The sequence below is a fragment of the Columba livia genome, chromosome 1 (genome assembly GCF_036013475.1).
Source record: "Columba livia isolate bColLiv1 breed racing homer chromosome 1, bColLiv1.pat.W.v2, whole genome shotgun sequence".
Lineage (NCBI taxonomy): Eukaryota > Metazoa > Chordata > Aves > Columbiformes > Columbidae > Columba > Columba livia.
In genome coordinates, this window is record NC_088602.1 from 204,807,781 (window position 1) to 204,819,906 (window position 12,126).

The 12,126-nt window shown below is 45.0% G+C and overlaps 1 protein-coding gene and 1 long non-coding RNA gene across 6 annotated transcripts in view; one reads left to right on the top strand and one right to left on the bottom strand.

Annotated features, from left to right (window-relative positions):
* The window catches only part of CAMK1D (calcium/calmodulin dependent protein kinase ID), a 237,155-nt gene that overhangs the window by 175,631 nt on the left and 49,398 nt on the right, over positions 1–12,126 (bottom strand). The window contains exon 1 of one of the 5 annotated variants that reach the window (XM_065049283.1): positions 2,361–2,379. The exons of 3 other annotated variants lie outside the window; for them this stretch is intronic. The gene's annotated coding sequence lies outside the window, so the exon portion shown is untranslated. Of the gene's footprint in view, positions 1–470; positions 613–2,360; positions 2,380–12,126 lie in introns of those variants that run through there. One more of the 5 variants, XM_021298230.2, reaches the window with a different exon arrangement.
* On the top strand, positions 604–2,782 carry LOC110364596 (uncharacterized). The gene is made up of 2 exons (XR_002423482.2): positions 604–1,096; positions 1,440–2,782. It is a non-coding gene; the product is annotated as an uncharacterized LOC110364596 (long non-coding RNA).

Consider the following 12,126-nt stretch of genomic DNA (forward strand, 5'->3'; position numbering starts at 1 on the left):
AACATTAATGAGGTCACCCCTCAGTCTCCTCCAAACTAAACAGACCCAGCTCCCTCAGCCTTTCCTCACACAGGAGATGCTCCACTCCCTAAATCATCTTCATTGCCCTGCACTGGACTCTCTCCAGCAGTTCCCTGTCCTGCTGGAACTGAGGGACCACAACTGGACACAATATTCCAGGTGTGGTCTCACCAGGGCAGAGTAGAGGGGCAGGAGAACCTCTCTGACCTACTAACCACCTCCCTTCTAATCCACCCCAGGATGCCATTGGCCCTCTTGGCCACAATAGCCACGGTTCGGGGCAGACTGTCTGAGTTGCTACAGTCTTCTTCAGACAAGCTCTCTTTCTGGTCAGTACCATAGTCAGCAACAGACACTGGCAATAGGTGAGAGTCTAACTAGTAAAAGGTGACAACCTAGTGCACGAGTTACCACACCCGCTGCTGCAGCACAGCGTGGGTGCTACTCACCTGTGTCACCAGCCGACTTCCCGTTCCAGCACCTGCTAGGCAGCGACCCGCCGCCGCACTCCCAGGGGCTTTTTCAAGGCGAGGGGCGGGGGTGCGATCGTCCTCGCCACGGTAACGCCCACGCCACGTCACTGCTCTCACAAGGGCTGCCGGGAGCTGCCAGGTCTCTTAAGAACAAAAGTGGCCGATTGAGAGAAAAAAAAACCCAAAAAAGGCTTCTCTGTACCTCGAAGATTTCGCTTAATCGGGACCCGCCGAGCTGCTTCCGATCAGCTGGTCTCAGGAACTGAGATAATTTCTCAAGCTCATTTCTCAACGGAGATCTGCAGGTTGAAAGTGGTTCCTTGAACAACCCCAGGCAAGCAGCATCTCTCCTTTGCTCCCTGAAAAAAGATAAAGCTGGGACTTCTGCCTATTACTCTACATCCAGCCGAGATTTGGCACAGCAATAAATCGCAGCAGCCATGGAGCTTTCTCCGCGTGACAAGATCAAAATGCCACTACAGGAGCAAGTCAACCTCAAGAATAGCACCCACAGGCTCCCACATCATTCTAATATCTTGCTGGGAGAGACAGAAGGACCAGATAGATGCAAGTGGACAGTTTACAACTGCTAATACTCAGGGGTAGGTTTTGCCCTCTGCAGCAGCTACAAATGAGGCTATGAGGGATCATTCTATAGCAGGACTGGGGCTTAGCTTAAGCCCCAGGAAAGAAGGATTTTTCGCCACACCATCCTGCTGCACTGTTCCTTCAGGAAGGAAGGAAAAAAAATCAGAAATTTTCAATTACTCAATTGAAATGTGTAAGAAGCTTTGAAATCCTGAACCTTGAAAGCTCAGAAATCAAGCTGTGAACAAAAAGAATCCAAACAGTATTTCTTTGCCCAAACTCTTGATTTTAAGTTTCCTAATGAGTCCTCTGTGAAGTAAAATTCGTTATTTCCTTTTTTTTTTTCTTCCTATACAGACAATCCCTAAAGGAGGAAGAGAGAGCTCCAAAGTTTGCACTCATTGACATTTCACAGTGAAGCTGCACACACAGAATATGCATGAGAAGAGACATTTAGAGGTGATTCTTACCAAGCACTGAAATCCCTTTTTAAAAGAACCGAAAAAGACTTTTTCTGGAACACTTTTGCTGGACAAGACCCAATTCCTCTGGCATCAACATGAAGAAATGCAGACTCTCTCAAAGCAGCCCAAGCCACAAAGCATTGTAGGGCTGGCACGTCCAAATCCACTCTGAAGTCATGGACTTAAAAAATCACTGTTCACCCCAAAACACTTTCTGATCTATAGTACTTAGTGCAAACCAAACAGAACAGTGACGACCGAGTAGCAGAGATCCAAGAAACCTGTGGGATTCACATAAGAGGTGGCACTGATATAAGTCTAATGAGGAGCTGCTGACCATAGGAAATACTCTGATGAAGTGCAAGTTCACATGGAGCATGTTGCCAACAGAGACTGGGCAGTCTCCAGCTCTTAAGACCCAACTGGATCAAGTCCTGAGCAACCCTGTCTGATCTCAGAATTGACCCTCATGTGAGCAGGAGGTTGGATGAGAGACTTCCTGAGGTCCCTTCCCAGCTGTTTTACCCCTAATACTAATATGGAGGTTGGGATTCAGTTCTCAAGTGGAGACGTCTAAAGTCAGGCATTTAGTCCATGCCATGGAAAAAAGAGATATTCCACCTTATTTTAAGGAAGGTTGGAAGAATTTACCATGGGGGGTACCCCTCTCTCATCATTCACCAAAAAAAACACAACCTGCTTAGACTCAGACAACTAACTGAGACGTCTACAGCAGGGAGTAAATGCCACCAGGCCACTCAACCCACCAGTGGAAGAACCAATATCCAGTTTCCCCAGCTTGAGAGATTCATACCCAAACCTTTCAGGAACTTCCCAGTCACCATGGAGGCAGCGCTATGGCTCTTCATTCTTCTTCCCAAAACTCAGATGCTGAGTGGTGGAGATGGAGCCCACCTGGCAACTTGGGAGGATATGAAGCTGGCCCCAGCCCCTAATTTGCAAATTATCTTTTTTATTCAGTTTTACTTGAAGCCGGTGACTCTCTCATGCAAAATACATAAATGGATTTGCTCTTGCTGCATTATACTTGACTCATTATTTATGGGTGGACTTTGCCTTTCCTCACATCGATAACTGCCATTCACATGAGCAGCTCCTTTAAAAGAAGGATTTGCATGAAAATCAGCCTAGCAGGGCTGCGAGCCCAAACAACCTGCCAACATAGGGGCAGTCACTGCTCAGGTGCTTCATGAAGTACCACAAGCGCTACAAAAAGGAAAGAGTAATTATAATACCCTGTTTCCCCGAAAATAAGACAGCGTTTTATACAATATTTGCTCCAAAAGTTGCTTACTTTTGTACATGTATAGCTGCCTAGACACTATTTAAATTGACTTTTTTTATAAACTGTAACTAGGGCTGATTTTTGGAGTAGGGCTTACATTTCGAGCACCCTCAAAAATCCTGAAAAATTATGCTACTGGGGTAGGTCTTATTTTCAGGGAAACTAAGTATGTGGCAGCTTCTGGGACACAGGGTGGTGGAGAGGAGTCTGGGACACCCGGCTTCTCTGTTTGCATTTGCTATTCAATTACTTTGTGACTTAGCATTCATTTATCCGTCTTTTGTCTATTCAGACCACAAACTCTTTGGAGTGGGGACTGTCTCTTACTACGAAGCTAGAGAAAGAAATAAAGATAAATAAAGCAAGATTCCAAGATGACAAATTTAAAAAAGAAAAAGCAAACAATATCCTCAGCAAGGCTCTGCTCAGCACTGCTGACTGACAGAATCACAAGATGACTTGGCAAGATAAGAACCTAAGTTTTACTCTTTAAAGGCCCACGTTTCTGCATCAACAGTATTTTCTAAACAACTGACTCTACTGATTCACCACTGAAACATAACAAATGCAAGCTGAAAATCATCTGCCCATGCAAATGTTACGGATCTTTTCTTCTTGCTTCCCTCCCCCTTTTCTGTTGAAATATTTGTTCATCAGACTTCAGCACCAAGAGCTGGAAGCATGCCATGCTGCCTTTCTAATAGTTTATAGAGTACTGCATATATTCTCCCAGTAAAAATCATGCTGCTTCAATGAATCTTCCACCAGTGAAATTTTATGTATTCTGGCTAGCTGTTTACTGCAGAATTTTTATAATAAATTATTCTCATTTGCAACTTTACCTTTGTAACTTTCATAATACCAACCAAAAAAAAGTGTGTTTGTCCTGCAGAAGCACCTTCACAATCTGCTCACCCTTCCTCTCTTCTGTGCTTTGTAGCAAACAGATGTCAGTGAGGACAGCTGCTGTACCAGCTCCCCAACACCGACCTAACGTCTTGAGTAATGACACCTGAGCCTTGAGTCTGAAGGCAACCACAGAATCCCAGAATGTCAGGGGTTGGAAAAGACCTCGAAAGCTCATCCAGTCCAATCCCCCTGCTGGAGCAGGAACGCCCAGATGAGGTTACACAGGAAGGTGTCCAGGTGGGTTTTGAAAGTCTGCAGAGAAGAAGACTCCACAGCCCCCCTGGGCAGCCTGTTCCACTGTCTGGCACCCTCACCGTGAAGAAGTTTCTTCTCATATCTAAGTGGAACCTCCTGTGTTCCAGTTTGTACCCATTACCCCTTGTCCTATCATTGGTTGTCACCAAGAAGAGCCTGGCTCCATCCCTGTGACACTCACCCTTTACATATTTATAAACATTAATGAGGTCACCCCTTAGTCTCCTCCAAGCTCAAGAGCCCCAGCTCCCTCAGCCTTTCCTCACACGGGAGATGCTCCACTCCATCATCTTCATTGCTCTGCGCTGGACTCTCTCCAGCAGTTCCCTGTCCTTCTGGAACTGAGGGGCCCACAACTGGACACAATATTCCAGGTGTGGTCTCCCCAGGGCAGAGTAGAGGGGCAGGAGAACCTCTCTCAACTTACTAGCCACCCCCCTTCTAATCCACCCCAGGTACCATTGGCCTTCCTGGCCACAAGGGCCCAGTGCTGGCTCATGGTCATCCTGTTGTCCACCAGGACCCCCAGGTCCCTTTCCCCTACACTGCTCTCTAATAGGTCATTCCCCAACTTATACTGGAACCTGGGGTTGTTCCTACCCAGATGTAAGACTCTACACTTTCCCTTGTTATATTTCATTACATTTTTCCCCACCCAACTCTCCAGCCTGTCCGTGTCTCTGGATGGCAGCACAGCCTCTGGCATATCAGCCACTCCTCCCAGCTTGGTGTCATCAGCAAACTTGCTGATAGTGCACTCTATTCCCTCATCCAAGTCACTGATGAATATATTGAATAGTACTGGCCCCAGTACTGACCCTTGAGGCACTCCTGTAGATACAGGCCTCCAACTGGACTCTGCCCCATTGACCATGACTCTCTGGCTTCTTTCCTTCAATCATCTTTTATACTTCTTTCCAGAAAGCACACTTCTTGTGGACTGAACACCAACAAAATTTCTACACTGCAAACCTCAGTCCCAAGCTGCCTCCTGAGCTACCATTAGGTCCATATTAATGCTTCAGGACAGAGCACTGGGAGCTCGATCAGTAGACATACTTGCATTTTGGGGTCTGAAGGTCAAATATACTGGTAAAATGTGCACACGCTGCTAGATTTGCATTCAGAGTCCATTTTTTAAAGCATTCATTTAGGCATCGGTAAATATTACATTTTCTCCACCAAAAGCCATAGGTGGGCAAATCTTGAGGGTCTCTTCCAATTTAAACGATTCTACGATTCTATGATTCCATTAAATGGATGGCAACCAAAAGGGATTGTTTGCCCCAGCCTCAGTAATTCAGCTGAGTCTTTTGGCAAAGACACCCTGCAAACTGGTGACTGCAACATTTTCATATCCCCTTTCTAATTTCCATCCTCCAAAGTTTCCCTCATTTCTGTCTCAAGCTTATGTAACAGCCAACTTTACAAAAAAAAAGGGCAAGCCTTTCTAGTACTAATGTTCTCTACTTCCAGTGTCCAGTTCTTATTCTTGGACTTTCCTACATGTGAGCTGTCTCTGCTCTAAAGAAATGCACTGTTAATTGACTCTTCATCCTTAAAATCTTGCCTTGCAGTAAGAAAAGCCAGACCCTGGTATGCTATAACAACCAACTAGGATAAAACATATTGCTGAGCTATACGGACTGTATAGGAATGTATTCCCTGATGAAGAGAGGCTGAAGCATGGCTCAAATCATGCTACTGACACAAATGTTCTCATTTTGGCACTTCTAGAGCACTTTCCTATGGATCTCAAATAATTTTGTAATGAAAAAAAATGAGTTTTAGGTGTTACAGGTGGTAACGAGAGGCTTAGAAAAGTGAAGTGACTTGATAGAGGATATTTAATATCAATTCTGGGAACAGCATTCAGGGTTTACTAATGCTGCCTTAGATCATTGCTGCTGTCCAAAATGCACAGTGACATCCTCCCCTCCCCCAAATAAGTAAAATAAGCTTAATTAGGTTGTTCCATGTTTGTTATTTCTGATAAAGGAAAGGACATTTCTCAGGGAAATCTTGTGGTTAATTTGTTACATGGATCTTCTATGTCATGTTTTCTTTGGCAAATGAAAAGTGAGCTCATTCATTTCTATATCTAACTTAGTTTCCGCTTCAAAGTACTACGAAACAGAAACAACCAGATGCTCATGCCAAAAAGTAAACATTAAAGAGAATGATAACATAAATGGTCCCTTTTTAAATCGATTCAGATACAACAGATCACAAAAGGCCATCTTAAAACCTAATGCACTTAAAATCAAAGATGAAGACCTCCTTACGCTCTGCTTTAAGTATTTAAGCTAATGAGAGCTGGGAAATCAATGAGTGGATATTGCATTGCCATCTAGCCAGGCTTCAGACAGATTCTGGTAAGCGAACACAAGCCTAAAAATAAATGTATAGGGGATTTTTTTTTCAGGAAATTACACACTTATAAGCAGAGAAGGGAAAAAATAAAGGTGGAAAGAGACAGTGTAAAGGTAACTCACGTGGAAGACATCACACTTGCAACTTTTTCATCTATTGGAAAATCAGCTATGCTTGGACCAGTATCTGGTTTAATAACTGAGACATGTAATTGTCCATGCTGAATCTGTGGGCTGCACGCCATGCCCTTGGCTCACATCTGCACACTCATCTACAGATGGTATTTAGGACACTAGAGAGGGGAACTCAGGTCTCGAGAAAAGCCAACGTGGATGCCACTTACTGCAAGAGAAGGGTTCTAAATATCACTAATGCTTCTTGCTCCAAGACCTGCTCAAAGTCTCCTTTTGCTTTATTTTACATAAGTGGTGTTTCCACCAAGGGGCTTCGGTGTTTTAGAGAGGAATCTGCACGTATGCTATTACAGGAGAAAATCTAGATTTTGTAACAACTCCTACTCTCACTATTCTCAGTTTTGCAAAATTTTTCACTATGCTGAGTTTAGACACCCCCGAATTGTGCCACACATTCATAACATAACTAGTACCATAGTAAAGTGCTGTTCTCCTGGGTTTGTGGCCACGTATCTCCAACAGAGTAAACCAGCAGCCGTTGGTGTTTCCAGATATCATCATATGCGATGCTCATCAATGTACTTTTGGTACAAAAAGACACACAACAGAATTTATCTCACGATTCCTCTGGCAAACAGCTGTCACCTTCTTCTCCTCCAGACTGGGGGGTATGTAGGAGGTTTACTGCTCCCAGCCCTGCTTCTTTGCCCGTCTTTGTGTCCATCTCGATGGCAGCGTGATGACATTGCCGAAAAGAGCTGAGCCAAGGCGTGAAGATTTCCATTTCATTTGGAACGAGATGAGATCTGACAACTCGCAGCAACAAGTCCCATGCTTTTAATTAATATCCTGAGAAAACCCTACATGTAATGCTCATGATTTCCAAGAGACCATGAACTGGATGATGCATTTGATGGGGAGTCAGTGCCAAGGGCAGAAGCAAAATGTTCTCAGGCTCACATTGCCAAGGAGGAAACCTGCCGGTCAGTATTGCTAGTGCACACAAAACTAGGTCCTTTTTTCAGTGAAAATCGTGCAAAGACATGTCCTAAAGCTGCCGAATGCCTTTTCACTGTGAATTTTGCCAGAGGCTCCCAAACTGCAGCCACGGTTCATAGCAGAGAATACCAAGCTTTGTACCAAGTGTTCCACCTCTGACACTATTGAGTGCACGTGACTCATAGTTCTCCATATGCACAACCAAGTATACAATAACAAACTACACATATCTGTCCCGGCCCTGCTGCCAGGGAACACAGAAAGAACCATCAGACTATTATTTTTCAGCAAACCGAATGGGAGCTGCACTAGGAGCAGCCACAATTCCCACACACGCCTTTCAGAGCCTGGGATAGCACAGCCTCTCCTGTGCCCTCCATCTTCTCCTCTGAACAGATATAACATATTTTCTATGTTTTATTTAATGGCAGAGGTCAGCTTCTCTCTCCAAACTCCTCCACCGCTTCCAGAATCGCAGCTCTGGTCTTTAATAAACCACTATTCTGCAGGCAATTTAAGAGAATCAGATGGAGAACAAAGTGGCTACCTAATCAACGATAAAAATGCAGATGGAGAAAACATTATTATGAATAATATTAGATTGGCTCTAAATCCAGAAGTGGTGTCTCCTCAGCCTATAAAAAGTCCATTATCATGTGCTTCCTTCTGAGATGCGAGGCACGCAGTATAAGCCCTTCCATGACATAATAAACAAAGCAATAGACTTCAGAAAACATCTGCTTTAAATCCAAGCATTTCCATAACGTATCTTTTCTTGAAAGTCGAAAACAAATATTCTTATGCTTCAAAAATATCTATATCCTGTTACAGACAAGTTATGTAGGCCTTCAAATAGTAGCAGCGGATAAATTTTACTTTCAAATAGAAAGGCTGATCCTGTGTAAGCAGACACGTATTTTGCTCCCATGTGAGAAGGGCAGACGATTACATGATGCCTAAATGCAGAGTAATGGAACTTAGAAAAGGGAATCAGGTGGTTTTACAGGGAGATGGAAGTCAACTAATTTAGAAGTTCCTCAACTGTCCTCCAGTAACCATACAGACAGATACTGGAAATGCAACAGGCTGATGCTGTCACTACAAAGTTTTACTTCCAGCTTTGCTTTCTTCACAGAACTACATGCAATTTAACTGTATGAGCCCAAATACACCCTTCATTGCACAGTTTCCCAAAAACGTATCAGAGCAACTGTGAGACAGAACCCAGATTAGACACCAACAAATACAAAACTAACATCTGACAGTCCCACAAAGGTCCAGCCTTCCAGACATCACTGTGGCTGGAGCATCTACCCAGGGCAGAGCACGGGGCAGCTCACACGGGCGCTGCCAGAAACCGTGATATGGGACGAAAGTGGCTGCAAACTCCCAAAAAGTGAGGACAGCCACAGTGTCGCTTAATAAAGGGGTCAGGAAAACTATATGGAAGGGATTAAGGAGAAAGAAAAAAGACAGCAGGATAAATTGTCTGCAGGACACGAGCCCAGTTCTTTTGCCTGATTTTTGTTTTGGCAGCTGCGCATCCCAGGGATGCCTATTTAGGGACAGATTTTACTTAAATCTTACGCAATGTTGTGTATAGAAGAAACAGGAACAAAAACATGTCTCACGGATCTATACTTACTTAGAAACCCAGAGGAACTGAGCCACTTGTGCAGCTCTCAAGCTCCTGATCTTTGGGTTTGAATTCTTTTTAAGATTGGACTCACCATGTGATTCTTTTAACTAAAGAAACACAATAAACACATTTTCTCTTTCTTTTTCTCAAGCAACAAATGGGAAAACTAGAGAAACATTAGAAATGTAAGCAAAGAGATTTCAGCCCAGTAGCAGACAGCTGTGGGTGAAAGCCACACCGATCAGTCTATTATTGATCCATGTCCCTGAACAAGACAAGCGATGCTGGGGAAGCACCTCCATGGGGTGCACAGCAGCCACCCTTATTTACTGGTGGCACCCAGCTCCTATGGTGGGAACAACCCCCTCATCGTGTTTATTTCACTGCCTTGTACCCTCAGCTTCCTCACAGGGACTGCCAGGGATGGTGCCGGCCATGTGTAGGTGACACCATCCCATGAGAAGGGCACCGAGGCCATGCAGAAAACATCTTCTGGATATGCTCTGAAGTTGCCATCCCTTCTGAATTGATGTGCCACCCACTTCAAGACATGTAGTTACTGCAGCCAAGGACAGCTGAGGACAGGCACACCTCTCCAGCCAGTCCAGTCCACGTGAAAAGGTCCACCAACCTGCCACAGCCATCGTCTCACACTGCAGTCACACTCCTGGTCTCCTCAGGAAATTATTTTAAACTAAAAGAGGGTTCGAGAAGAGACCAGACAGTGTCCTCAGACACATGGTGTGAACTGTGGGACTGTCATATGCAGGGACAGGAGCTGGACTCAATGATCCTTGTGGGTGCCTTCCAGCTCAGGACATTCTATGATTCTACGGTAGATTCAGGGTAGATAGATAGGAAGAAATTTTTTACAATGAAGGTGGTGAAACACTGGAACAGATTGCCCAGAGAGGTTATGGATGTCTCAGCATTCAAGATCAAGTTGGATGCAACTCTGAGCAACCTGATCTAGTTGAAGATGTCCCTGCTTATTGCTGGGGAGTTGGACTAGTTGACCTTTAAAGGTCTCTTCCAACTCGGAGCATTCTATGATTCCCCTCCATGCTGTCTAGTTACATTTCTGGTTCCTCACCAGGCTGACCCTGAAGTCCTCCTTTTTCTGGGGACACCAACAGCTGCTGGGCTAAGATGAGTCACCAAACCACTAACAACCTCCACAAACTTGAAAACGTCATAGCCAGTGAGTTAACCCAAGATTATTCAATTAGTTATGAACGCAAGTGACCTCATCACTCTCGGTTGAAGTGCTTCTGGGCAGAAAACGGTTTGTCCAAGCTAGACTCACCCAGATATGGGATGCGGAGTTTGCACTCCCAGAGATCATGACAAAGATCAAAGTGGCAACAAGGCAGAGGGAGTCTGAGCCATATGTTGTTAGTTTCATATACTCCTATATAGCCTTATGTAATGTCATTAAGTGGTGTAATTATGGAGTCCAACCATGCATCTTTGTGGTTGAAGTGCAAGTGTGCTCAATGGTGTAATTACATCTAAAAAAGAGATCCCATGACTAATTACATCCACAGGGCAGCAAGCAGCAAAAAGCTTCGCAGCGTCATATTAGGAATGAATTATGTGTCTGGTAGTTTTCCTCTTTATCTAAAAGCACAGTGACGTGAAATACTACCGGCAGACCCCACAACTCCCTGTCCCTTCCCAGTGCCAAGATTATCACCACCAACAAGCCCATAAACAGCAAAACCTTCTGAATAACAACTGAGGCCTACTCACCTTCATGCTGTGCGAGAATGATCCTGTTTCACCCCAAATGAGTAGGAATACGGCACTGTTGGGGTGTGAAGCCTGTGAGCAACCATCACGGTGCCACACCAGCAAGTTTATGGGTGACCAACAGGGTCTTCAGCCACATCCCATGTGTCTCCTTCCTATTCAAATTTCCTGTTTGCCACCTCTCTATCTGAGCTTCATAGGAGCCACAGGGAGAATCCAAGGTGGAGATGTTGGCAAACACTTGCCCAGGGCCAAGAACCACCTGGACTAGCTAGTGTTGTGCCTGGCTAACAATCCCTCCAGATAGCACTTGTAGGAGGATGATCTTGGCTGGACAACTAGAATCCCATCACAGGCCATGTTACCTAAATCCAACTTCTGCCAAGTGCCCAGACTACCCTCCCGTCACTTCAAAACCGACAACAGGGGTCACTGGCTCCAATCCACCTCTCCCTGCCAACCTTTCCCATCCATTCCACTCATTAACTCAGGGCAGACAAGGACTTGGCCTTAGGCTGCCCAGAAGCCATCTCCTCCAGGACCATAGGTGAAACACTGGAAAACAGAGAACTACCCAAAACACCTGTCTGAAGCCAAGGAAGTGTGAAAGCATTCTTCAAATCCACTTGTCTTACTGCCCGAGATGGTGTTTGTTCCTATGATGCTGTGGCACGCAGAGATTTGTGGGCAATGGGCTCACTTGCTCCCAGGCAGAGGGAGAACGATTAACACCACCCTATTCCCTGATCCTGCTCCCCTCTGTCTTTGGTTTGTTCTGCTCCACTTCCCTTCTTTATCCTCCTATTATAGCGATAGTGAAGTACAACCGGCATTTGTCTTTTTGGGAATCTTTAACACCTAGCAGAAAGCCTGACTGGTTTTCTACCAGAACTTTGCTAGCCGGCCCCACCTCTTGCCCAGATTGCTTTTACAAGCTCCGCTTCATGCCTACAGCCTCCACTACGCAGCTCAAATAACCCCCTTGCCCTTTTGTTTTGGGAAGGATGTTGAACAGCCCACCATCAGGCCCAGAAAAGGCTCTTGGACTTTGAGGAGACTCAGCACATTTCAGCTGAGCTCCCTGAAGAACAGGTGGGTCTGTTAAGTCAATGAAAGCATCTCAAAGAAATTAGGGTTAGGTGAAAAACGAGAGCTTCTCGACTGACGACTTTACATCAGGGCTGTGTTGCTGAGTAGCATTTTGACTAGTAAG